The sequence below is a fragment of the Syngnathus acus genome, chromosome 13 (genome assembly GCF_901709675.1).
Source record: "Syngnathus acus chromosome 13, fSynAcu1.2, whole genome shotgun sequence".
Lineage (NCBI taxonomy): Eukaryota > Metazoa > Chordata > Actinopteri > Syngnathiformes > Syngnathidae > Syngnathus > Syngnathus acus.
In genome coordinates this window covers 14081186-14108700 of record NC_051098.1, presented here as the reverse complement: position 1 = coordinate 14108700, position 27515 = coordinate 14081186, and the positions used below count along the sequence as shown (strand labels likewise).

At 42.2% G+C, this 27515-nt stretch overlaps 1 protein-coding gene and 1 long non-coding RNA gene across 2 annotated transcripts in view; one reads left to right on the top strand and one right to left on the bottom strand.

Moving 5' to 3' along the window:
• rtn4rl1b (reticulon 4 receptor-like 1b) overlaps positions 1 to 27515 on the top strand; it is a 68732-nt gene that overhangs the window by 11334 nt on the left and 29883 nt on the right. The window lies entirely within an intron of this gene.
• LOC119133020 lies at positions 10981 to 26554 on the bottom strand. Its single transcript, XR_005100032.1, has 2 exons — positions 26221 to 26554; positions 10981 to 11301 (listed from the first exon to the last, which is right to left on the bottom strand). It is a non-coding gene; the product is annotated as an uncharacterized LOC119133020 (long non-coding RNA).

Genomic DNA, 27515 nt, shown 5'->3' with positions numbered 1-27515 from the left:
ATGTCATCAAAGCGAGATGGACTCCCGACTCGGGTGAGTTTGAACAAGTCAAGGTTGTAAACAACAAAAAAAAGCAAATGGATTCTCTGCATTGATGAATAGCTTAGCCTTGTAGCGCACACACATAGCGCTTGTTAGATTCTACTCCCCCCCCCTCCCAACCTGTCATTCCTCTAGCTTCTCTCGCTCACTGCAGACTTGCACTCTTCATCTTGAATTATTAAAAACCTGTTGTGATTCCCTGTGTGATTGTGAATCTGGGGCTGAGGCTCTTAACATGTTTGTTTTTCTTCTATTCACCGACTTCTCCGCCCACCGCTCATCATCCCGCCATCTCTAAAACCTGATCGTGATGCTGCAGTCCTCCGGAACGTGCAAATGTAACCCTGAAGCAGAATGAGGACTACTAAAAAAAAAAAAAAAAAAGGCGTAGTCCTAAGTGTGAATATTATTCATTTGGATCTGTATTCATGTCAGAGGACAGGGGATGAGGATGGATATTTTTTTCATTTCCCAGCATGCATGGGTAGCAGCAGCCGTGGGACCCGAATTGGCACACACAGTCTCGGGGCGGTTTCTCAGGGGATACGCCTCCCTCCCGTCTCCAAGCCCCAGTCGCCTCCCCAAGAGGGAGAACCTGCCAACGGCGGCCGTTCAACACAACACACACACGCTTGTTTTCTACCCAAACATGCGGTAGAATCTCCAAGGTCGAAGGAAATTTGTTTCGGGATGCTCGTCTAAATCCTATTTGAGCGCAAATGCAATTTTGGCTCAAGAAAATGATGTAAAATTTCTCCAGTGTGAAACTTGTGAAAGTTTCATTCACTGTTATGAGATATCGTGACTTGACGTGGTTGGTTGAGTGAAGTGGAAAAAAAAGTTACTGTCAACATAAAAATTTAAATAAATAAATAATGACATTTCAAACTCATTTTAAGCTGAAAAATAAAATGGCTTCCAGATTATTCAAATCCGAAAAAAAAAAAAAACACCAGAATTTCATGTGAGTGAAGACTCCCAATAATTTCCGCTAACAACCCAGGCTACACTTTTCCTCTCGCCAACATACAAATGAGAGCTATATTATTGTACTACTTTCCCTTTTTAGACAGGTTCCACACAAAAAAACAAATAGGTGCATTCATGAATAGTATGTGTACATTAATGTGTTGCATAAAACATTATTGCAAAACTAATAACACTGAGTCCTTTGTTTATAATAAAAATCCCCCCCCCCCTCCCTCATAATAAAAACAAATGCCAAGCAGTGATGCCAACGTTGATGCGCCAACGTCTCCGAGGGACTGCGGCTGTCCTAAGAAAAGGTTACAAAAACAGCTGCTGGCAGATGAAAAATTCATGCTGCGAGCATTTGATTTAAGCGTCCTCCACCATGCCTCTCCGCTTAACGCACGACAAACCGGTCCGAGCAACAAACGGCGGTCCGAGGCTCTTTTGTCTATGATCTGCGGGTGAATATTAATGTCGTGTGTGCTGTTGGAGCTGGATAAAACTAAAAAAAAAAATAGCGAGTAGGGATTTGAATATGGCCCTGGCAGAACGAACGCTCTAATAAGCGGGTGAGGGAAAACACGAGCTGCATACACGGAGAGCGCCATTGAAGAAGACATGGCGACTCGCAAGGTCTCTCGAGCTTGCCAGGCCCCGGACTTGTAACTCACGCATGAATTTAAATTTTATTTTGCAGGCCCGACTGCATTAATAATGTGCTTTTGAATATCATCTAAGTAATTTAAAGCGCAATATGTTTGAATAATCTATCAGAAAGTGTTTTTTTACATCTTGCAGTTTCATGACAAACAGAAATGAGGTTAGCGGGTCAATTTGACCCCGGGGCTTTTTTGGTGTTGAGTTGAGTTGGATTGTTAAATCAAGACAATCCGTTGGCAGCTGGGTTCAGTATAGTAGCTTTAGAAATCCAACCCACCCAATACGGGTCAATTTGACCCGCAGTCAGACATTTCTTTACCACTTTGAGGCAGGTTCATAGGAGAGATCTGGGGAGCTGGGGGTGGGGGGCTAAGTTTAGCCTGGGTTGTTAGCGGTGCATGTTTTTAATCTACTTGGTGGCAATTAACAAGCAGCTAGCAAACAACAAAGGTAACAATTTTCTTTTCAGATTTTTCCATCAGCACTTCTGGCGCATTATTTAAAAAACGTTGAACACACAAAAACATTAGCGGTGTTGCTAATTCATAGTCTCGTGCGACACTTAATTGATCCTCACCATTTGGGCATTTAATATCAAATACAAAGAGATTGAGCTATCACACCGGGGAAAATTACATTTGGTTAAGTGTCGTTAATGAAGAGTACCCAAAAAAGCTTAATGCACTGCGCTTTAATTGAAAACAAAGAGGTGGATGTCGCGGGATCGCGGCGCCCGGAGCGTCTCGGTGTCGAACCCTTTATTACGATCAATATGAACTAATGAGGGAGCGATACGGCTTGTTCAAAATATGGACATCAGGAGAACATGGACTCTCACAACTTGTACATTCGCTTTATTTGAGAAGAGAGCGTCGGTGCCGCCTCCGCATTTCAGCCACGCGCACTCGACGACATAAGGAGCCTTGCTTGCCTTTTGTTCGTGAGGCTCTCAGACACGGCTCGTCTCGATATTATCTGTCGACGCCGGCTGCCAACGGCGTGTTGGGTAAATACAAGCTGCCTAATTGCAGCCAATCGCACCCCCGCAGGAGCTGCAATTTGGAGTGTGAGAAGGACCGCTGGAATGAGATCTTGGTGGAGGCGCCCCGTGATCAGCCTTGCTCAAGAGACACTGGAGAGCACCGAGAAGCTTGTTGTTGTTTTTTCCATGTGATTCCAGTTAGCCATTAGCATTCAATCCACAGATTTTGATACTGCGCTTTGGGGAGCAAACACTTGTTTTGACAGCTGTCATGAAATACCATCCGTGTAGAACACCGGTGTCAAACCCAAGGCCCGGGGGCCAAATATAACCCGCCGCATCATTTTAAGTGGCCCGCCAAAACAAATTGTGCATCGAATTCATGTGTCAAAACTGAAATTGCAAATTGTCTTCACTTTTGGGAAAAAAAAATGCTAATAAAAAAATTCGCTTTTCGAAAAAAAAATGCTAATAAAAATATAAAAAATAAAAATAAATGCTAATAAAAATGCTATTTTTTTTATTAGCATTCATCTGTTTAAAATATAAATAAATAAAATACTTTTTACGAGTGATTTATTATTTCATCTTGTAGCCTAAACTGTATATAATATGAGGCATTGACAGTCATAATAGCACTTCAAAGGACACAACCACTAAATTCCAGCCGTTAAAAAATAGCGCTTCGCTATCAAACCTCCCTGTATAATACGGATATAATAATAAATATAGTGTATAGCGAATGGCGGCTTTAAGGTCAGCCATGCAAGAAATAGCGATTCAATCCTGCACTAATTACCGCACTATATCTTCTTTAGATTCACTCACCGCGGGACGGCCGTATTTGGTTGTATTTTACCGCAATAAAACTGCAACCAGGTAACGAGTTTACGCGTAGGGGAGGTGGGAAAGCAAATGGTCCTTGAAGAGGCTCTCTCACCGAGGAGCAAGCTTTTGATGTGGTATAGGAGCGTATTCATTACCCGCAAGCCGTCATCTAAGCGTTACCTGGCCATCGACTGGATGTTCCTAATTCCCCGCGCCGCCTCTTGAAGGTCACAGCGTGATTTAAACAAACTCATCTGATGGTCGGAGGTCTATAAATATTGCCGATGGTCTCTTGCTCGCTCTATAAAATCTATCTCTCGGTGCGTCGGAAAGATGAGGTGAAGTCTCTTCCATTAGCGACTGATTTGTATGTGTGAAGTAGTCAAGAGTGTGATTTCTCTGCAAATTGAATACGTTGTGGCAGTTCTAACGAGCGGTGGGCGATATGACGGCCATTTTGCAGCGCTTCATGACCAAGCAGTTCAGAAAAACAGATTTTTTAAAAAAATGAATGAATGAATAAATAAATAATAAATAAATAAATATTGTGACATTTTCAGGGATGTGCTGTTGTTTTTTGGCCCAAGATAAAATGTAATTGCTTTTCTATAGGTGGCCCGTCTATTGGCTTGAGTTCAGCAATCCCGATGCATTGATGGACAGGATGCCGCGGCGACGGGCACATAAATTAATGTTTTATCTGTGCAAGGCTGTAATTGACTGGGGGATGGGGGTGTCATCAAATTGCCAAAATGCGGAACAATCATTCAGGCTCACAACCTCATAAGTAAAGCGCCGTCGCAAATAAAACGGACTGCCCCCACGCTGACCGTTATAAAGCAAACAAATTGAGAACGGTTCCGTTTTAGAGTCCGCTGAGTCTTCTAAAAGTGCGAGCCACGGGGCAGAGTAAAAGTTGAACGACTTTTGCTTGTTATTGATGGATCAATTGGAACAGTCAGCGACGACCACGGATAGACGGACCCGATTCAAATGGATTTGGACTTGTCAATAGGCCAACATTTGAGATCTGGTGCCTTCAAGTTTCATTTTTGAATTGAGGCAACTCGATTTATTCTTCTTGCTTCAAGACGTTTTATGCATCAAAGATTTCCAATTTTCAAGCTTGGGGGTCTCGCAATTTTGTCTTTTTCCTGCGTGTGTGCCATGTCATAAACTATTGTATAAATGTCCCACATTTGCGCTTATTTGCTCGGCTTGCCCCTGCGCACGCTCCAATGTTTGATTGATGCCGAATTAGAAGCGATGTGAGGAGGAGCAGGGAGCACAAGAGCCCCGCTGCGCCGGCGTTCTTTCCGCCACGCAGACATGCTTGTGCACTAATGAACTTCAAAACGCCTCACATCTCGACTCCTACTTTTGCTGCGTGACAGCTCGGAAACGACACAAGCGTGTGCTGTCTGTTTTTTCTTTTTTTTTTTCCTGCAGTTTCTGCTGATTTATTAGTACACCCGAGCCATTCCGAGTGGAAAAAATATCGCCGGTCTCACAACAAGCTTACGTAAAAAAGGCCACCTCCATCGAGGAGGGGCGATACATTGTTATTTTTTCTTTCTGGGGTTTTCGTTAGTGAATGAAATCAATTTATGATAGCAGATTGTGGGGGTAGGGGGCGTGGCCTCCCGCGACCAAGGACGGACTAATTGGTTTGGAATGCCCAAACGGGGCCGAGGTTGTGAGTGGCGGGGTGTCAGACTGTCGAGGGGGAAAGCAAAGCAATCACGGCTAACGCTAACAGCGGATGGCAGCAATGCAGCAACAACACAAATTCCAGCCACCAGGCATTTTTATAAGCAGCTCACTTATTTGTTTCCAGGTTAGATGTTTTGACATATTGCGGTTGTTCGGGCTGTTAGTTTTTATTTTTTTTAAATTCTAGGACAAACCCATTTTGCAGCAATTCTCGTCACATTTTTTCCCAATTTTTATTTATTTATTTATTGAGCCATTTTCCAAAATACCCCAATGTGCCATTAGCCCAACGTAGCCATAAATAATGGAAAAAAAAAATGTTATAGAAATTAATTCCTCTTTATACTAAGTGCCAATGTAACTGCCCCCCCCAAAAAACAAAAATGGTACAGTCTACATTTCAGCATTTTCTTATGTATTCCAACTTTGTCATTCAAATCACAATGGAGTTGCTTCCCCCTCCACAGCGAAAAATGGTAGATTCCAGTACATCTAGTTCTTCTCACAACTTTTGTATTTTTCCTTCAACCAGAAAGATTTTAAATAACCAGCCGAAAATATAATCACAAACACTTTACAGTCTCCCTCGGCTGTTGCCCTTCTGGCTTTTCCAATCAATGTAACTTAATCAATACTTCATTTCTGATGTTGTTTTGGATAAAATGTTGCCATGCTAGGATTTCAAAAAGCTGCTGATGCCGCTTTTCTTCCAAAACTCGGAGCCTTTTTCCATTCTCAGGGTTCAAGTTTCACTGACAAACTTGAGCAGCAATGAACGATACCCCTTAAGGGACTAAAGCCTTTGGACCAAACGGATGTCGCTCAAGTCCCAAAGTGACACTGATTAATCGTTGGCGAACAGCTAATTAAACATTGAACATTTCAACACCGGCTAATAAATCCACGTCCGCTGTGTTACAATATAAATTGCTCCTGTGGCAGAAAATGTATTTTAATAAGTTTGAGCTGACAAGCAAGAGCTGAACATTTCTTGTGAATGAGTTTACAGGTCAGCAGCGCCGCCGCCGCCGCTCTTATCATGACGGATCAGAGTCGGGTTCACCTGCAGCGCCGCAGTCCAGTGATTAGAGTCTCCGATAGAGCGGCCTTTTATTGCCCTGCTTGTTCTCTTGCGTGTAATTCGGATTCCAGGATTCATCACCATTCCCTCCTAGCGATCCATCCGTCTCTTTTGACAGACTGGGATGAGATGAGGATGGGGGGAAAAAAAAAAAAGAACTCTCTATCCTTTTTCCCGTTGCCTTTTTTTTTGGTATCAGAAAGTCGTTAAAAGAAGAGGAAACCCAATTAATTCCAGATAGAACCCGTTTCTGATCCACGTCTGTGTGATTGAAGGCCTTCCCCAGATGATCAGACCTCCACGCTCACATGGTCTTTCCAAAGCACCACGTTGCAGATCCTATTTCATCCTGTCTATTTATTTTTTTCTCCTTCTCCTTCCATTGTGAGCTATCCAGGAACAGAAAGTCTGGCCGTCTTTGCGAGATAATGAAGTAAACACTCCCCACAGCGCACGCAATAAAAAATAAAAATGCTGATGTATGCAAATGAGTTCTTAGTTTAGAAAATTGAGCCATAGTTCTCCTTCCTGAAGGGTGACTCTGCACATTGCGTTTCCCTTAATGCTCTTTAGGTGTATTATTTAAGAGCGACAACGACAAATCCGAGCCTGGAGCTGCCTTTTTTTTTTTCTTTTTTTTTTTTTTTAAACCGCTGCAGTGTCCGCAGGGAACGTTTGGATTTAAAGTCCATTGTGCACGTTGACAATCCCACTCAGGTGCGTTTTCGGTAGGAGCGCTAATGGGGTAGATTGCTTTTTAGGATATGTGGATGCGGGATGGAGCTCAGTGGAAGCTTGCCGATGTGGACGCCTTATGCTTATTTTATGAATAGCCGAATGCAAAAGAGACAGAATTAGTCTGTTTCCTCATATAGTAGCTTCAATCCATAAGTCCTCTTAGCTTAATGCTAACAAACAACGCAAAACGTCATTGACAGGCGAACAGTTAGCATCGATAGTCATGGTTAAAGAGGCAACGGATATTTAAATACAAAGAGTGGAGCAACACAGGTAGACAGATGATATAAATATAAGAGGATGACGAATAAGCAAAGAAAAATAGTGGAAGTACTATTCTTCCTCATTTTTGTCTGACTTAGTGTATTATACTGCCTCCCGGTGGTCAGTGTGAGTACACCGGAGGGAGCAGCACGATTAATTGTATTGCAGCATTAATTCTTGTGGGAGAATATTTTTAAGTGTTTCTTTTTTTTTTTTTTAAATTGAAGAATCGACTTCAACCTAAGGCGCAGTGTGAAGACAAAAGTTTCCAATGATCCTTCAAAACATCTTTTAGAGAAAAGAAACTAATTGGATCGAATTCATTTGAATGTAGTTTCAAAATATTCTGGTAGCGCACAAAAAAAATGTTTCATATGTCAAATATTTGTCATACCGCTGTGAAAAAAGATCTGAGGGACATCTTTTGAAATTTTAGGAAACAGATCCTATATAAAAAAAAAAAGAAGCGAGGTCAGGTGATTAATTTAATGATTGACATGCCAAAAATCCATTAAATCCACTTCCAAAGTATTCCTCTCCTTGCCACAACCTCTACATTTCTATTATTGCCTCTCATCCTTTCTTCGTCATTACTCATCTGCAAGTTATCACAGACTTTTTTTTTTTGAAAAGTTCACTTCAACTCAGCACTCTATTACCGGAGAAGAAAGAGGCGAACGTACATCGGCAAAGCCCTAAAACCGGCCCATTGCTCACTTCAACGGTATTCAAACACAGCTTTGCTCTGCGGGTAATTGAAAATGGCCTGTTGCCCGACTGTCATCAGCCAAACAGCGAAAAGTCATTCCCTCAATTAGACGGCTGATATTTGCTCACCTGGCTGGAAGGCGGCCATAGTGAGGAATCCCCTGCGAATATTTGTTTTGTCGTCTTTGAAGCTTCCGATCAGTCCTCGTTGGGCTTGAATTGCAACTGTGCGACGCCACAGCTCGTCAGGATCATTAAACCGCCGGGAGGCTCATTTGGATTAAGGATTTGGAAATGGCACAATGAGTCACTCGAATCCAGGGAAGCAAATATTCAATATCTCCAAAAACGTTGGAGGCAAAGTTACTGTGAGGCTAACGATACGGTTAGCATCTGTTGATGACGTTTGATAAAAATGAATGAAGGCTTGGATGTTCTAGTTATGTGACCTTCGCAGTCAGAACATTTTGTAAACAACCGACTTTGATTGGGATCGCCTGTGACTTGTATTCTAAGAAGAGACACGGAATGAAGATGCAGATTGTTGCTTTAGCTTCTCGGGCTATCCGGACACTGGCTAGCTGCCACATGCTTGTCACTTCTCGTTTGAATTGTTTTGTGCTCCAGTTATCCTTGTGGTGTCTTTAACAACTTCTATCTTTAGAAAGTTGCCTCGCCCTTTCTAACAGGAAGAGTCAAGTGTGATCTGTATCACCGCACACATTTTCAAGCCTGAAAACAAGCGTCAACAGAAGCAGCTAGCTTCATGGACGTCGTCACAGTAATTAATCTCTTTTTTTCGGGGTTACAAACGCTTGGCCAGCTCCCGAATTAACCTTCACCGAGGTCGTCGGCACGCTAATCTCTTCTCGCTGACATTCACGCTGATGAATGCGGGACGTCATAGCCCAACGTCCTCGTCTTCAGCGAATGTGCGCATGCTAGCCCGCGCACAGATGTTAGCATACTTCTTTTTCTGATGTGGTCAGCGCTCATCATTTTCTCCGGTAATCTATTTAGCGAAGTAGAAAGTGGATGGGAAGTTTTAAAAACATGTTTGAAGTAGGGTTGTCCTCCTTCAACCTGCTCTTAGCGCGGTCGTAGCCATCCGCGCGCTCCCCTGAGGGACTTTCACCTGACAAAAACGCTCTCAGGCTTTCTCCTCTTAAATCCATTTTCCTTCCAAAAGAAAATGAGCGGCTTGGTGCGCGTCAACGTGACGGCGAGGGCGGAAGGCGGAGCCTCTCTGACACGGCGGCGGATTACGGCAGGAGAGCGAGGACCGAGATGCGGCGGGAGGCATCAATGAGCGAAAACGCTTTCATCTGTCTGACGACTTCAAAGTCTTCAAAGAAAACGGGCTGCGCTCGGAACACATTAACACTCTTAACACGCCCGCGGGATGTCAAAAGATCGCACACGTGCGCACTCCTTGCGCAAACACACAAAGTGACCTTTGCGTGGCACGATTTCAACAAGGACGCTATTAATAACCTCGGCGGCGTTCGTGCCGTGCGTTTTTACAAGCCGTGACACGACAGCTGGCATAACATGGCGGCGGCGGGCCTGTTGTCTCGTTACGTTATCGATCATTTGGCTGACGGTAGCTCGCGAAGGCCAGAAGTGACTCGAGTCAACATTTTTTATTAGACAATCCTCGACAAGATCACATCAAGTTTGGACGCCGCCGACGTTATTTGGTGTCGGCTTGGCAAATTAACACGGCCATCTGTCGAGGATATCTGCTTCCGATTGAAGCTCATTTGGGCTTGATAAGCCGTGGAAGTATCCCAAAATGGCAGCTTCGACACCAACATGATCAACTTCCTGTTCAATTTCAGGCATGGCTGCTTTTTTATGCATCCCGTTATGATCGACATGTCCGCCCAATTTGGGAAACGGATGATAGCGGAATATTTTTGCCTAGCTTTCCAGAGAGAAAGACTAACGTTATGATCCGTCCACATTAGATGGTGGAAGGAAATAAGCAGGCGACAGTTTACCAGGAAGCCCATGACCGATTTTGACTACGGTGGCTCATTGGGGTCAAAAAAGCTTTTATTCTGAAGTTAATCCTTTGGTTAGCCGATGTAAGCTAACAACAAACCGTTCATCGGAATCAAACCCATGTTGGTCACATGCCGATTTTTGCACCACCGATGTTTCGGTCTCATGAATAAAAAATGTTTTTCCGTGAGCGATGCTAGTTAGCTCTCGAGATGGAGGGAATTAGTTTACACATGGAGAGCTCTCTCGAGTGACTTGCGCGAGATCTTTGCCAGCAGCACCGGGACCCGCCCGAGGCCCTTTGGCACTCTCGGAGCAATGTCAGCTGCCGGTGCTATTCGTGTGCGTGTGTGTGTGTGCGTGTGTGTGTGTGTGTGTGTGTGTGTGTGTGTGCAAGGTGACAGCAGTGTTACCTTGGTGAGCAATGAGCAGCAAAGTGACTCGCAGGCCATCTGTAGCAAATACAACCTCGATCCGTGCCGAGGTCAAATAACGCAAGACACGCAAACCACTCGGAAGCTTTTAACGGCAACATCTCGAGAAACCTGTCTCAAAGTAACTTTTCAGTTCCGCACATATGTTTTGACTCTTATCATCCCTCGTTAGCATAGCGACGCGGTTCACATCCCACCGGGACGTTGAAACGCCCCACGGCCGCTAATCTCAGGTAGCCTCGTCTCATTAAGACCCGGACGTAATCTCATAAGCAAATATGATAAGACTTTGATAAGTCATCTTCACTCTTGTGACCTCCACTCTTAATTCAATGCTTCATTTTGGATGACACTTGGCTGACTTTTCCATCCGGCTTGTAAAATGAGGCAGTTTAGGAGTGAAAGTGACCCCCGAGGGAGTCATGGCGGGTGGCAACAGATGAGCCAATTGAGTCCACATGGCTCATCTGGCCATCTTCCACCTGTGTTTCCTGCAGCGAAGCACAGCTGCTCACCAAATTCTGCCTCCACCTTGGATTTTTTTTTTTTGCTTGCTTGATGTTTCATAATTCACACATCTGCGCTTTAATCACCTCTAGCGGCTGGCTGTCCATGCAGATACATGAGGCCTGTTTGCAAATGGCGGCAAGTGTTCATACTTGTTGGATTCGTCATAAAGCAATTTTAGAAACACAAATGAACTTTTTAGACTGTGCAAGATGTAACAGGAGTGAAGCAGCATGCGGCTCAATGCCCAAGTATGTTCTGTTCCAAGTAAGCATATGAAGGATGAACATACCTGATCTTGTGTTTTTTTGTTGGTTGAGTGGTTTTGTGCCATCCTTGAATGGTGATTTTTTTTTTTTTATTCACTGAAAGAAAGAAAAACAAACAAATGTGGTTATTTTGTTTACTTCAAACCTTTTGTTGTTGGGTTAGGACAGCAGATCTTTTTATACACATATAGAGAGATGTATCATAATAAATAAATAAAACAAAAAAAGAAAGTAAAAAAATATATATATATATAAATAAACAAACATATGCATATATTTAATTAAAGAGACATCTTTGTCATACGTCTGGTTAGGAATAATTGGTTCTATGTGGCATTAATAAAAAAAATTGTTGCCCATCCTTATTAAATATTTTGTCATGAAAATTCATTTGACATGAAGCAGCATGTGACTCCTTGTCGTTCTTCTACGTACTAATTGCAAACAATTGTACAGTTTTTAACCGAAGCCTTGTGCAAACTAACAAGAAATAAAACAGCAACTTCTACTCTGCCAGTGTAAATATCATGTTGAGCTGCATTTCGTGCTTCTATTTGCAGCAGACTTTGCCGGGGTAATTTGAGCACATCCTATTTTTTCTCCTCCGCGTCTAGTGCAGAGTATTCAGATAAGCTTCTAATAAGTGTCACGCTGCTTACGCCGACCGAAGCCAATATTGTTTCCAAGCTTTTTTTTCCCAGCCACCGCTCGTCTTCCCGTCTGTCTGAACTCATCACTTTCGTGAGACGGGAGCAAAAAAAGAAATAAAAAAATGGCGCCGCCAATGATCTATTCTCATTTGCATCAACCCTGAATGCATCAAAGGCACAATATCCTCAAAGCACTCCCGGATTGTATATTTATTTCATTCTTTAGAAATATTCCAGAGTTCTTTACAACTACATCGAGCTGACGCAACAAGCGCTGCCAAAAAATGTTCCTGTCGCCGGCCGGACATGCTGGACGATAAATTCCTTCACTCAGGCCTGTGTTTGTTTTTCTATTGTTAATTTCACACTTTGTACTCTTGAAATGCCTCCGAGACAGCAATGGCATTTGTTCAACCTCCCCCAAAAAATTAAAAAAACACTTGCATGTTTTGCATTTTGTGTGTAGTTCATATTAAGCCTTTTTTTTTTGGTGACTGCTTAGGGATGAGCTTATTGTGAAGGTTTACTGTACTGCTTTAAAAACAGTACAGCGCAAGTTCTGCAAAACTTTCCGGATCACAACTTGGCAGACATCACATGATACCATATTTTTCAATACCGTGATGCAAGATGTCATCATACATTTCGAGGCTTCAGTTGAGCCAGAAAAGTGTCTTTGTCTTTTCTTCGGCTTTCTCAAGCATCACCCTATGCATTGTTATCATAACGGAGTTTTGTTTATTTTGACAGTGGCTAAGACAATTAAATAAAATGTGTGAGATATTAATAGTCCACAGTTCACTATCACAAAATAAAGTTGCATAAGATTTCAATCAAAAAGTTAAGTTGGGGAATCCAACTAGATATTTTAAGTTAGATTTGAAGCTGTTGTGATAATTGGCTTTCCCGCATTTGACAAGAAATAAGTTTCCTTTTATTGTTAAATAAAAACCACATCTTGCTTGCTTTGATGCTCATGTCAATGTCAATAATTTATATTTTAAAGCTGCTCCAACTTAAATGACCATTTTAGCCCTAGGTTACTTTACACAAATATAAAAGAAAAACGTGTCTTCAAATGTCACCCGTACGATCAATACACGTTTTGCATTTCTTGGCGCTAATATGAAGAATGGAGGAAGTTTAAAGGGACAACAAAGTAGAAGAAAGAACACTTTAGAAAACACATTAAGGATTGTGCTGCATGTCATCAAACACCCAAAGGGGTAAACATCCACAATGAATACACGGCAAAACTGAAATCACTCTAATATGAAATCTTCCATTGTCGCTACGACAAGTATAGAAATATTTTCTTCTTCTAATGGAGCAGAAGTTACAATGTTGTGGAGAATAGAGACGATGCATGGATTGTGTCGCTGCCTCTCAGACTCCATTAAGGGTGACGTGGCGGCGCTCGTGAAGCATTCCGGTGCTCTGCCCGCTTACGTTCCATCCCGCACCCGGCGGTGCACAAAGTGACGTTTGAACGTGACACATTCAGGCCACAGCTGGTTTCGCCTTTTCTTCTGCTCATACGTCTGTCATCTCCTCTCCATCGCCGACCTAGGCAAATGGAGACGGAAGCTTCGCGACACGAATTCGGGGACTGGAAGAAAAGAAAAAAAAGGCAGGGAATGTCTCGAGGGAGCTGTCCGTGGTACTGAGTAGAGACAAGTGTAGTGTTTTAGATGGAACGCTGCATAACTGTGTGGGGGGGGGGGGGGGGGGGGGCTCAGTGGGTTTGAAAAGATGTGATTCCTATACACAATATCTGACAAACTACTTGACATCAGCTGCATGCATTTAAATGGCGTACATGAAAGGCAATATGTTGCGTGAGCGCAAAAGTCAGTTTCCATCGTATACAAAAGATGCTTTCACAACATGTTAATTATTTGTGTATAAATGCCATTTTGAGTGTTTTGCTCAGCTGGTGCGGCTAATTTATTCCATTCTATGCTACTATTAGCATAACGTTAAGGTAGCGCTGGCCATTTAATTAGCTTAAATAAATAATTTTCATTTTGTATTTTTAGTTACTAATCTTATTAAAATTCATCCATCCATCCATCTTCTGTACCGCTTAGTCCCCACGGGGGTCGCGGGCGTGCTGGAGCCTATCCCAGCGTCATCGGGCAGTAGGCGGGGGACACCCTGAACCGGTTGCCAGCCAATCGCAGGGCACACAGAGACAAACAACCATTCGCACTCGCACTCACACCTAGGGACAATTTGTAGCGCTCAATCAGCCTACCAAGCATGTTTTTGGGATGTGGGAGGAAACCGGAGTGCCCGGAGAAAACCCACGCGGGCCCGGGGAGAACATGCAAACTCCACACAGGGAGGGCCGGAGGTGGAATCGAACCCGCACCCTCCTAACTGTGAGGCGGACGTGCTACCCAGTGCGCCATCGAGCCGCCCTTATTAAAATTCAATTAGGGATTTTATATTAAGTTATCAAATATATTATATGTACATATTTAAATAAGGTTTTTTTTAAGTGTGTAGGAAAACTAAATTATTATATAAAATTATTTGTACGCATTAATTGTAATAATATAATTAATAAAAGAGATTAAATGTTCAATTGAATTCCTGCACCTTCCATTGATTGACATTCACCCCACTAAAAAAAAAAAAAAAATCAATTCAAACACGACTATTAGTCACAATAGGAACCACCCTTAATGTGTTACATTCTCTGTCGATCCAAGATACAAAGGGGAAAGTGGGAAATAAAACACACAAACTAAGGCACAACACAACTCAAGGTTATTAAAAAATAATCCTTGAGGAGAAGCGGGGTGGAAGATGAAGTGACAGATGGACATACAGTAACTTTATGAGCGGAGGAGGATCAGCAGGAGAGGAAGGCGGGGGGTGCACATTTTTGCAGTACATACGGTAAATGTCAGCAAGGAGCATCGCTCCAACGGGACGTGCGCTATTTGTGCGGCCCGTGGTTGGCATTCATGTACAGCTCCGCGAGGTCTTTACTACGCTATTGCTTTTCATTTTGCCCCATGGACTTGCAGTCGTGCTGATAAATCATAAAAGAATAAATCAAAGAAAAATATATATGACAAAGCGCAAAAGCTGCCCACTTTTTTATAACGGATCAGTAGCGGTGCTAGAGAGGGGGCCGTGGGGGGCACTGGCCACCCAGGTGCCAGGCCATTAAAATGACTTTGGGGTATTTTTAGATATTTCCAGGATTTTTTTCTTCTTCCTGATGGATAGTTAGAGTGGAGGAATATAGCATCAGTGACATTTCTAGCTACTTGTGGCCAGATTTCAGTGATCTGTTCTTTATATCAAGCGCTGCTACTTTTCATTTCTATGGAATCTCTCAAAGGTTCTATTACCGCCTCTCGGGCTAAACGCAAGTATTGCATTATGTGAGAGAAAAGCCTGCAGGTGGTAAAGTAAATGAGAAGAGAGCAACATTTGAAAAACAAACAGCTGCGAGAATTGCTGGCGCTACTTCATCTCTATTTCGAAAACTTTACGCCGCCAAGGCACAAGAATATTCGAATAGAAAGAAGATTTTGCCCTTTGAGTCAGACCGTAGGAATTAAAACGAGCAACATGAAATCATGAGAGATTTAAAGAATCCTGGCGTCAAATTCATTCATGTAGCAGGTGCAAGTCCAAGACAGGTGCTCTTTTTTTATCGCATCCAAATGTCGTATCCTAGCAACCAGGCTGCGAGAATAAAGCCCTTCGTCCCGCCCCGAGGTTACAGCCATCACCATTGTGACTGAGGCCATTTCGAGATGACTGATGGAGACTCGAGGCACTCGAAACGTATAAAAAGAACCAAATCCTGCAGTTGTTCAAAAAAAAAACTTGATGACTCAGCATGAAACAAAGTCTTTATTGTGTCTTTGTGCAATAGGGGTCTTACATAGGATTGAGGCTAAAGCTTCATTTTGTGCTCAAGCAAACAAGTACAGACTCTTGGATGTACTTAAGAATCAAATCAGTACTTTGGATTTCATGCAGGCCTTTATCTAGCTCAGAGTGGGAGCACGACTGATTTTGTGCTGGAAATCTTGATACGTATTTAGATGGTATTCGGAGAGTCGGAGCAGAGATGCTGACCTACTTCACATCATGTCCAGAGCACAGCTGCTTCATGGCACCCTGCCTCACCCCCCGGCATCACCTTTCATTCATCCCCCGATGAGCCCTGCCCTGTTGTTCCGACCTATACGACGCCGTGCAGCGCTCATATATTCCAACACGCATGCCTCAACCAAAATTACATATTTGCTCTCAGCGATGAATTTGACACGGTTGATAATGACATGCTGTTCATCAGAATAAAAAAAGAATGGGTGGAGCTTATTGGTAGTGTTTTAAATAGGTTCAAAGATTGGGATTTCTTCGTCTCAGTCAGATGTGAGGTTCCACAGGGGTCAATTCTTAGACCACTTTCTTGCTTTCATTCCCATTTGCACACCATTTTTTTTAAATATTATTTTAGCGTTTTATTTCATTTATCATTATTTTAGATTTTATTATTAATTTTGCAATGTTTTAATATTTTGCTGCTTTTTCCGTAATACTTGTGCACCATAAATGCGTCAGTGCTGTGGAAAGGGGAAATTAATGGTGTATTAATTAATTTGTACCACAAAAAAAAAATCAAATCTATGGGGATTAGTCGGGATTCCCATTGTTCAAAGCTCCCGTGTCATCAAAATTAAAATTTCCCACCGATTTATGCATAAATCAAAACAAATCTTTGACATGGTTCAGGTTTAACATCTACGCTCTTTGCTCCGACGAGAACAAATAAACACTGCAGCTCCTCACGCACTTGGTGTTTGATCTGTCTTCCTTGCGCAGATAATAATAACATTTCTTTTATTTAAGTTTACCTGAGAGATCTTTGGTGGGAGGGTATATAAATATAGATATAGGTGTGTGTGTGTCCTTGTATGTGTGCTGAGTTGTGGTCTTGGGAATCAATCAATACACGAGAATCGTGTGAGGAGGTCACGGAGACGTGCACCTCTCTCGTTTTTTTTTTTTTTCTTCTGTTGAACACACTCAGGGAATTGATTGGCAAATGATAACCATCTTTGACCGTGTAGAGTTGAAGGCTAAAAAGAAAAGAAAAAAACGTGCCGAGTGTGCGTGACTTCAAGTTAATTGTGATGACTGTACTTTGATTGTGTGTGGATTATAAAAAAAGTAATGCACAACTCTGATTAGAGGAACACATTCCATTTGGAGTTAGTGTCATTTCACACAGAGGCGCTGATGAGCAAACTTAAATGATGAATTGAAATACGAACGCGGGGGGGGGTTTGGGATGTTAACCTTAATGCACCACATTCAGCGCTGAAGCTCATAAATATTGATTGGATTTTGGAATTTTGCGGCTGGTGTGATCTTAGAAAAGCATTGTCGTGTTTTTTCACTATGCTAAGAAGAGAAGCTTTGTCCGATTTTCCCGGGTCCGGTGATCACATTTGACCCGATTAAACGGATGGGATCCAAAACAAAAGCAGCTCGGCATCCAATCTCCCTTCTTTGTTCTCTAAATGAAAAAGGATACGTTGCGTCGGAGCAGGCTGGGAAAAGGCGGAGCGGCCTGCCATGCTTTTCTTTGCCGTGTTGTGCGGACAATATAAATCATGCAGCGTGGCCACGTATCAGTGATGGACGACCAGAAAAAGAAGTAGGCCAGTCGACATCGCTTGTGATCTGCCGCTTCATACTGGATCCAAGTCACCGAGGTTGGAGATATATATTTAGTACCGCCCCCCCCATCCCCTCCGAGTCCTTCCACCTCGCCTAGTGCCAGCCGATGTCAGAGTAAATTTGCAACATCCATTATGGAGACATGACATTCGGGCATGTGGACAAAGACGAGTCGGGCGAGACTGCTCTCAAAGTGAAATAGTGAGAAGGGTGTGATCGAGGAAGTCCAAGGATGATTTCAAACTACTCCTGTAACATTTCTGAGCAAAATAATGATAAAAAAAACGATACCGGTACAAGTGTCTGATACCGATACCAAGTATCGATACCACTCTTGATACCACCTCCCCTAACAAAAAATGTTGTTTAATAAAAATAAAAGATCATTTTAAAGATCTATAGCATTTGTTTTCCATTCTTCCTATTTTGAATATGTACTTCCTGGTGGCAAAATGGCCACAAGAGGGCGGTAATCAATTCAGTCAGTAATTACTAGACCTGAACTTCGTCCAGTTTGCGTTTTTAGGACCCAGAAGAGAAGAAACAACTCTCGCAGAGTTTGTTGTGATTCTTCTGAACAACTTGCGAAATGAATCGTGTTCATTGTGGCCGCACCTAACAACTACTGTTAACGATTCTTTTCCCGCCAACCACCACAACCAGCAAGATCTTCCAGACAGGCCATTCGACGTCAGGAAAGTGAAAATAGAAGACAATGGAGTTGATTAACACAAAACGAGCTTTTTAAGCCTTACCATAGTGCACGAGCGTCTTTTGTGTCAAACCCGTCAACGTTATTTAAAGCGACAACAGACGAAACGCTATTCTGGGAGACGTCCTCACCTGGGAAGGCTTCAATACTCGCAAGAACTCTATGACTCATTTCGTCTTTGTTTGACACGACTGAGACTCAAGTGTTTTTAACATCGCGCAACAGGGAAGGGGAAAATAACGTCTTTTTTTTGTTGTTGTCACCACCGCAACTGAGTCTAGACATTTCTTTCCTTTAAGTGGGTGTTTTCAGAAGTAAGAGGTGTCAGATTACCTCGCCTCCCCCTCAAAAAACACACACAAAAAAAACGTTCTCCTTGCAAGTCTTTGTGATTGAATCATTGAAAAATATCAGTCGGAATTATTATGGAAAGATTTGCCAGACGGAAAACGATTGTGTTGAAATGCTTTTGCGTGACTATTTCTAATAGCACGTCGATTTACTTCGAGCTTTCGAGACGGGCCGCAGGCAACGGTCTAAGCGGAGGGGATTTCTGACAGGCGTATTCTTAGGCTTGCACTAATTCCACCTCCACCGGTGTGCCTAAATACTATGTCGCCTTTTTTCGGCAGGCATTTCAAGAGGGCGAGAGGAATCCGCTCCATATTTCCGTTGACTTCACCCACAAAAGGTTTTATAACGAACATTTGGGTTATCATCTACACTTAAGTTTGATTCAAAAATATTGATTGGTTTAGAATGACAATAAATTCAAATTTATTTAATATTATATATTTAATAAAATATTTTTAAAAATATTTAAAAATAAAATATTTTTAAAAATATTGAATAAGATACAATAAGAAGCCACAAAAGGATCTTTAAAGTCTTTCCTCTCATTCATCCCAGCCAACTGCAGTTCAACACATCAGAAATCTTCTATTTTGCTGCCATTTTTTTTTTTCCCCACTCCCTTCGGACGCAACCCCCCGAGCCAAGCCTCATGACTCAGAGGAGGTTGGCAGCGAGAAGCTTCGTCTTTATCACTTCCTCATCAGACACAAGCAGCCCTGCCGGCTCCGGCTTCGGCTCCTCTGCGGGCCGGCATCCAAAGATGCCTGTTTTAGCTGCCCCGATTGAGAGCCTGGTGGCCTCATTAAAGCTGGACATGCGGCCACAAAATCTTAACCCCCAAAACACCAAACCTCGAGGCTAGAATTTAAGCTTCCAAAACAGACCAGAACAGTAACTGGATTTTGTGCATCTTCTGCACTGTCATTTTATAATAATGCCAAATTAAAAATGTTTATCCGATATATCGATTAATTGCAAACAAACAAAAAAATCTGATCGATAATGAAAATAATTACTTATGTACATACATGTGTGGATTTAAAAAAAAAAAACGTTTATAGCCACGATAACTAGATGAATTGTTTGAGCATTCAATTCAGTAATACTATCATCTACCACTAGAGGGAGCTCGATTACTACTTCCGTTTGGCGTATTGCATTTTCTGCTGCAACACATCATTCCCAGTAGTCGTAACCCTGCGAGAGCTCGTTACATTTTTGGTTAATTTGTCTCCTGTTCAGACCGCTCTCTGACCTTTCAAATGTCCTGGCATTTACATTGTGCTTATCCGAAAAAGGCAGCCAAAAACATAACACCGGGGACACGCTGAATTATTGATGCGGGAAGCGAGCGAGCCACAACAGCGGACGCCACCTCGTATTTTATACCTGGTCCGTTTCGCTTTCTTGGCTTATCCAACAACGTGGGCTTTTCATGTCATTGAATTAATTCCCCCCCCATCCGCCTTTTGTTTTGCCTGCTGCTCACGTCGTCATGAAGTCCCAACGGAATACGTTTGGTGGTGAGCGGATGCTCGTCATTGTCATTCAGCCAGAGACAGACGGCGTACTTAACAAGCCAAAGCTCGTTAGATTAATTTCTATTTTCCTCTCGCCCAGCTCCGCTCCGCGTCTGACTATAAACAGTCCGACGTGTTGTATCGAGGCTTTTTCATCCGACATCATTCCGCCAATAATAACAGCATTAGAGCCATTGTTAGCGTGGCGCGTCGTCACAGCCATGCCGCCTCCGGGTCACCTATTTTTACTGCCTTACCACGTTGGTGGAGTAGCCAAGGCTGCTCTGAAAAATATGCAAAAATGATTATTATCATTATGAAAAACTGATGTGTGTGTTAAGACTGCATGGGCGTTTACATCCATTTATTTACAATGCGTCTCACAGCACAGAAGTTGTTTACGTTCTCGTTTAACTAGTTCCGTATGCGGCAAGCAACGTGTACGCAACTCTGCTGGAGTTCTCGCTGATTTGATGTTTTTATTCGCACTGACTTCACACTGTTGCTACAAATTCACTCCAATACAAAATCTGACAACACATATAAAGCCAAACAACATCTCTCCCATTTCTGTATCAAAAGTGAAGCAGACGCTCCTTGTTGACCGCTTGATCCTTCTTGTTACAGCCTTTGAAACGCATGGAAGGAGCAGAAAAGTGCACATTTTCCTGTTTCGCCGATTATAAAGTCACCGTCGATGCTTGTAACGGAGCCCGGCGGACATGAGCGATTCGCTCCTGCGAAACCAAATGGATGATGTGAGCCAGAAGGTCAACCCAGCGCTTGCAGTAACTTGCGAGACAGCAAAACCGCTTGCTACTAGAAAGAATTTATGATCTCATACATGAACGACACAAGTACTCAAGCAAGATTCATGTGACTTAAAAAGACACCATTCAATAATTGTATCAATATTAAATCACATTTTACAAAGACTCTTGAATACAAAGCTAGGCTATAATGCTAACAACTTTACAAAATGGCCACCACCATGAACGGTCAAAACAAGCTAACAGAAGCCAAACTAAAATCTTTCACTACTGACATGTAATGTCAAGAAAATCACCGATTGATTCGAGTTTTTTTTTTATTATTATTTTTACTACTAGTACACTGAATTGTTTTACTAGTGAGCACAAAGAAGGTACTAGTAAATGTACTTCAAGTGCTCTCACACATCTCAAGTTTCTACCCTGTTTAATTTCCCATTGGTAGAATTTTTGACTTCCCTCTCAGATGACAGTGAGGTGTATGCCGGTTGTGTAATTAAAATGAACCATCTCTTGCTCATGGACTCCTGAAATCCCACCCTTAATTGCTTTCCTCATTAAAAAACATGCCTTGTGTCTGTGACGTGCGCAACATTCAATTAAATTACCGTCGTCGCCACACATGCACTTAATCATACCTTCATTTAATTTTATTTATCAATATTGTCGGGTCATTTGGTGGCTACGGAGATTAGCGTTCTCTAATGGGGGTTATACAATTCACCGCATTTATTTTTACCTTAATCCGAAGGTTCTAACACGAAGGTTGACAAGGTAACGACACGCGTTTCCTGCCTCAAGGCCATATTATCCGGGTGTTTTGGTTGTTATGACAACCTGTGCTTTACAAAAATATACATGACTTTCATACATCACACGTAGCAGTACTTGAACTGCACAAAGTGTCGTTAGTGAATAAGAAGGGGATTTCACTTCCATTTTTATATGAACAATCTTTTCTCAGGAAATTATTTCTTCATTGCTAACCAAGCCACATTATCGGGGTCTTGATCGTAATTTACGAGTCCAATCACCACTTACACCAGCAACCTCCTTGTTATTATGTCTGGATTGTTATGGAATTTAATTACTGCTATTGAATCAGATGGAAAGATTTTTTTCGGACTCGAATTGTTCTCCAGACAGGATGTTGAGGAAAATGCGACTCTCCAACATTCAATACGACCTTCAGGAATTAAAATGTATGCACGGCAATCTATAAGCGACGTGGGGAAGTTAAAATCGGTTATATAATTCCCACATCTCCATTATTTATTTTTTTAACATGTCAAGTGCAAGGCCAGACAGGACGTTGCGTATTATTGAATCAAAAGTGTTGGGACAGGTGTGAGCTGGATAGCTGACCTCGCTTTTTAAGGAGGGCTTGTCTCTCCGGATCACGGCGCGACGGTTTGAAACGGCGCTGAATATTTGATGGACCCAGCACAACCATCGTATAAATACAAGCGGGGTAATTAACCAACAGTTGAACTGCTCTGATTTCATATATAATACTTTCTTGTTTTTTGGATTTTGGATGGAAGTGGATTTCAAATGGGTTTCTTATAACGACGTGAGCGAAGTTCGGGAGTTCATGAGCCTTTTAAAAGGAATTGTTGAGTCTCAAGCTCTTGTTCTGGGTTTTAAAGAGTGGTGCAATCTAGTTTCCATGTTTGCGATCCTATTTTTTTTTTGTGTGAAATTAATCACCAATATGGTCCAACTTTCATTTATGTTGGGTGTAATTTCAATGTCTACCTCTAGATGGCGGCATACTTATTTCATTTGAGATGGTGTAAATTTTAAACAGGAAGAACAGTTAAAAATATGATTAAATATTTTGTTTAGTGCAGAGAGGGTTGATGTCGTGCTAATGCGTTTTTAAAAAAATCTGCACAAAATGGCCGACTGCTTCGATTACCTAGTGGCCTGAAGTGGAATAACACCACCAAGCATCATTGGACTAGCATTGGCTGTCACAGAGCAGTAAAGTTACACCCCGACTTATTTAATTTAGTAGCCCCACTTTTGAGTTAGTCTCAACATTTTTTGAGGGGCTTCAAACAGGCGCTCTGTAATATTCTCCTTCATGGTTTCGAAAGGGGCGCACTTGCCACTTGAGTTGTCACTCTGGCCTATATTACATTCCAATTCAACCCAGACGTGTCTCAAAATGACACCCGGCTGGGAGAAAAAAAAAAAAAAAAATCATATTCCTTTCACTGCAGGCAGATAATCCTCCAAACAATCCCGTCTATTCTCTTCCAGCCTCGTATTACATTCAGGTAATTGTGCTGTTTGACGCAGAGGCGATTTTTTTTTAGACGAGTTCCCAATCTGCTAATTAATTAAAAAAAAAAAAAAGCTCAGCCATGAAAGAGCTGTCTGCTTTTACGTTTCATGCTTCAAGTGACATCATTTCAATGTTTTTGCTCTCAAATGGCACTATTAAAAGATGCCTAATGGCGGTGATGAGAGAAAATAACACTTGGAATCAGAAGATGATAAGACTTTTTTCCAAATGAGGAAAAATATTAAATATGCGCCGGCGAACAGATTGGATATACTCGCTATTCAAAAAATCATGGAATCAAAAAATGGCCACTTGGACTTGCGATGTCATTCCATTCGGGGAAAGTCAGACTGAACTATCTGCAATTTTTGAAAAGTATCGAAGAAAAGAAAGTCGAATGTTCACAAGTTCCCACGTGATCTCACTCTTCCAATTTGCAGGAATCATTTTCTCTCCTTTCAACACTGTTGATCGTCACGTCGCCGCTGACATTCACTGCTTAAATGAATCTACAGAGAATTGGCCTTCTCCTTGTCTGGGCCTCAGCCAAATCATCAATCACGTCAGATCATCATTGTGCCGTTCCTTCTTGTGTCGGACGTGTCTTGACTTTCTCAAAAGTGAAAGCAACAAAATGAAAATGGGGCTGTACGGTTTTTAGAGTTTGTAGTTTGATTTGAATTGGGCTCCAAATAGTGCAACATGAGCAGATTTCAGGAAAGTTTTTTTTTTTATTATTATTTCTTGAGGACACTAAAAGATTTTGGCACAAATCCCAGTAAGGCTATGAAGTGGTACTCGGGTACGCCCAGGTCGAGGGTCCTGCTGACAAATCCGCCCACAGCAGAATGTCTTCCACACACAAGAATAAGCACACAGTCAGGAAAATAATTTCCGAAATATTTCAGCAAGATATGACTGTGAAAGTATGGCAACCACTGGCGGCGCTAGGAAGGGGGCAGCGGGGGCACTGCCCCCCCAGTTAATTGACTTTTGGCTATTTTCAGGATTTTCTTTTGACAATTTCCACCTGTCTCCAGTAGATGATGAACATTTATCTGCATTCTTTGAATGTTGAATTTGTTGAAAGCAAAAGTTTCCCTCAACTTATACTCCAATAGTTGTCTCAAGTCAAAAACAGGAATAACAATCTCCGCCATCGTGTCCCGCCCTCGACTCGCCACCTTTAGTGTACGTTGGGTTGATTGCAGGTTGAATAATGTATTTGTTTGTGGTCCACCGCTTCATTTCCCCGCTTCATTTCTCTTTATTTATTCAACATAATAGCATCCTATATGAGGTGTCAACACTGAGGCCGTCAGAATGCATTATGCACCAACTTTTTTCCAACCCTACAAACTATTAGAAATCAAGTAGGCTTCTCTCGTCTTTCCGCCGCGTACGGACGTTTTATTATTTCCCTTTCCAGGAGTGCGCAAACATGCGAGCACACACTTTCCGTTTGCACGCGTTATCATGCGACACAGAGCCACTTTGCCAGCTCAGCTAACACAGCGGGACGGACAAAGCGGCCCGCGGAACTCTCTAAATTATCCAGCTGCCCCTGGCTCGGTACAGCTGCCCTCTGTGCGCCGCGCTCATTTATAATAAAAGCCATGTGACGAGCTGCTAGCGCACGCGGACTTTTCCCAGCGCTCGACCGGACCAGTTGTCCCCTCCGCCCATTAAAGATGGCCGTCTGCCGCCACCCAGTTGTGTCGCCGATGGTGTGAAAATTAATTCAGCAGCTCATTGCGTATTAACACTGCAAAATGAGATAAAGCGATTAGGGGGATACAATTGGCGCGCACACACATGGGCACACACAAACAAACAAACTGTAGCTGTGGGACTTTAACTTTAGGAAGCACTGCAAGAGGGAAATTAGTTTAGTTTGCTTAATGAATTCGATTCTTAAATGTTGCTACATTGATGCTCGGTAGAATAATTATTGTGAAAGGAAAATACAGGGTGTCTCCTTAAATATTTCACAAAATGGAGTTTAAAATTCAAAACGGCCTCTCATCATTTTTTAATCACTTTTTTTTTAATCTTTCTGTGCCCCCGGCACACCTTCTTGCACTCTTCCATATCCACTTGACGACTTTAATTGATAGCGCCACACACCATTAGTGCCATTCTTCTGCTTTGCTGGCTGCTTTTAAATGGTTTTCCGCTGATGATTCATCATAGTTATACATTCAACCTTTACTGTCAATTCTTTCAAGTTTCATCTGATTCTTCGCTTTACTTTGGAGCCTGCTTGGTTGTTTGAATGATGCGACCGTAACATTTGGAACAGACAAGATGATACGAGCCACGCTAAAGCCGATTTATGGTAGCAGAAGACTAAAGTTGCATAACAGTTTGGCAGATAACACTTGTAAATATTCTTCCCCAAAAGAGGCTTCAAGCTGTGTTTTTGACTCTCTCAGCAGGTTACTGTGAAAGTAAAACTCAAAACAAAGCGAGCAGAGCTGCCATGTTGTGTATTTAAAACAACCGCGTAGCCTCCGCGAGCTTAACGCTACAATGTGAAACTCCGTGGGCTAACGGGCTAACAGTTAGCATTTACGTGGCGTCGTTGGTACCGTTTAGGCAACAGAAACACAAATGGTGCAGCAACATGTAGACAGATCATATAACAATGAGATAATATGAATTTAAAATTACAATCTTTTTAATTCTATTTAATTGACATTATTGTGTGCTTTTATAAAGTACAATAATGTAAGGTAATATTGTTCTAGGCAAATATTGTAAATTTTTTGCATGCATTTTATGAGAGATTGGAAGACATTATTGGTGTTTCTATTCATTTCACTGAAGGAAGATTGATTGAATTGCACAGTATTTGTTATTAGTTCCTTTTTACACAAGAGAGAATAGGGAGCAAAGCAATTTGTCCTTTTAACACCCAACAGTTTTCCATAAAAGCTGATAAGCAAATTGGCACGGCAGCCCCAAAGTGGTTGCATTCGACAATGGTGGTCGGCACCTTTTCAGACGGGTGGGCGCATCTCTTCATGATGACATGATTGTAGTGGCTTCCAACACCAATTTAAACGTCGGGTCCACTTAAGAACAAACAGTTTGTTTTTAACTGGGCCTGAAAAGAAGAGAAGAGCCAATTATTTACATTGATAGTGTTTGGAAAGTGACTTCATTGCATTTCTCTTGAGGTCGTCTTTGTTTTTGCCTGCCTCTAATTGGGCTTTAACATCTACAGTTTATGCACTAATTTGTTTTTTTAAGCGAGTCGTCGGAATTGTAAATTATATCTAAACCTGATAAATAGCTTGACTTCAAAGAAAACAGACTGATTTGCTTTCCATTATCATTTTAAAATTGGAGTTCTTTGGAAGTCGACGCGCGTCACAGATCTACAAATCAACGGTGAAAGTTTGGAATTTAAAGTGAGACGGTACAAGGTCGACAGGGGGTTTCATATTTTGTGTTGGGATGGAGGAAAATGAGTGGATCAAAGTACTGCGTGGGTTAACTGTCAGGCGGATGCCCGCACGCAAGCACGAGGGTGCGCCAGCTCAATGCCCGCTAAGTCGTCTTAACTTTTCATATCCACCCCCCGCCGCGTCGTGAGGGCCACATGCTCTTTGATGCATTGTCTGGCAAAATAGCAGCCTCCTCCTTGCGTTAGGCAAACTGTCAAACGGGGCCGAAATATTCGGAGGCGCTCTGCAGCTCCTTCTGAGTTGTAAAAGATGGATGAGTGGGGCGGTGTGAAGTGGGGGAACTACTAATGGAAGCTGTAGACTCCTGACTCAACAGATGCACACTTTAGTGAAAAGTATTTGGACAGGGTCAATCAGTCATTTCCCAAAGTTCATTTCAAAACCTTTTTTTATAACTACGCAGGCAATGTGGTGTCCCAATACTTTTGTCCGTCTCTGATCCTTCGTGTCTCCTTTCGTCCTCTCTCAGCTTCACCTCGTCTCGCATCATGATTCCAACTCTGATCCCCCCCCAGTGACTCCTTGAGGGATGCGAATGGGTTTAAACTTTGATTAACCCTAATTCGAGCAGGCAAATTCCAATTCACTGAATAATTACCGTCAACGATTATCTTGAGGTGTGATTTTGGTGATGTTGGGCGGAGTCAAGGTTGGCTGGCCGAGTTAGAATGTTGGCGTGTTGAGTGGCGGCGTCAGGTCGGCTAATTTTATTAATAATTTAATTGTATTTAATTTTGTTCAATAATGCCATTGAAAGGTGACAAGCAGCTGCATCTATATTTCCTTCTCCCTGCATGGCAGATGTCACATTTGTTTTCTT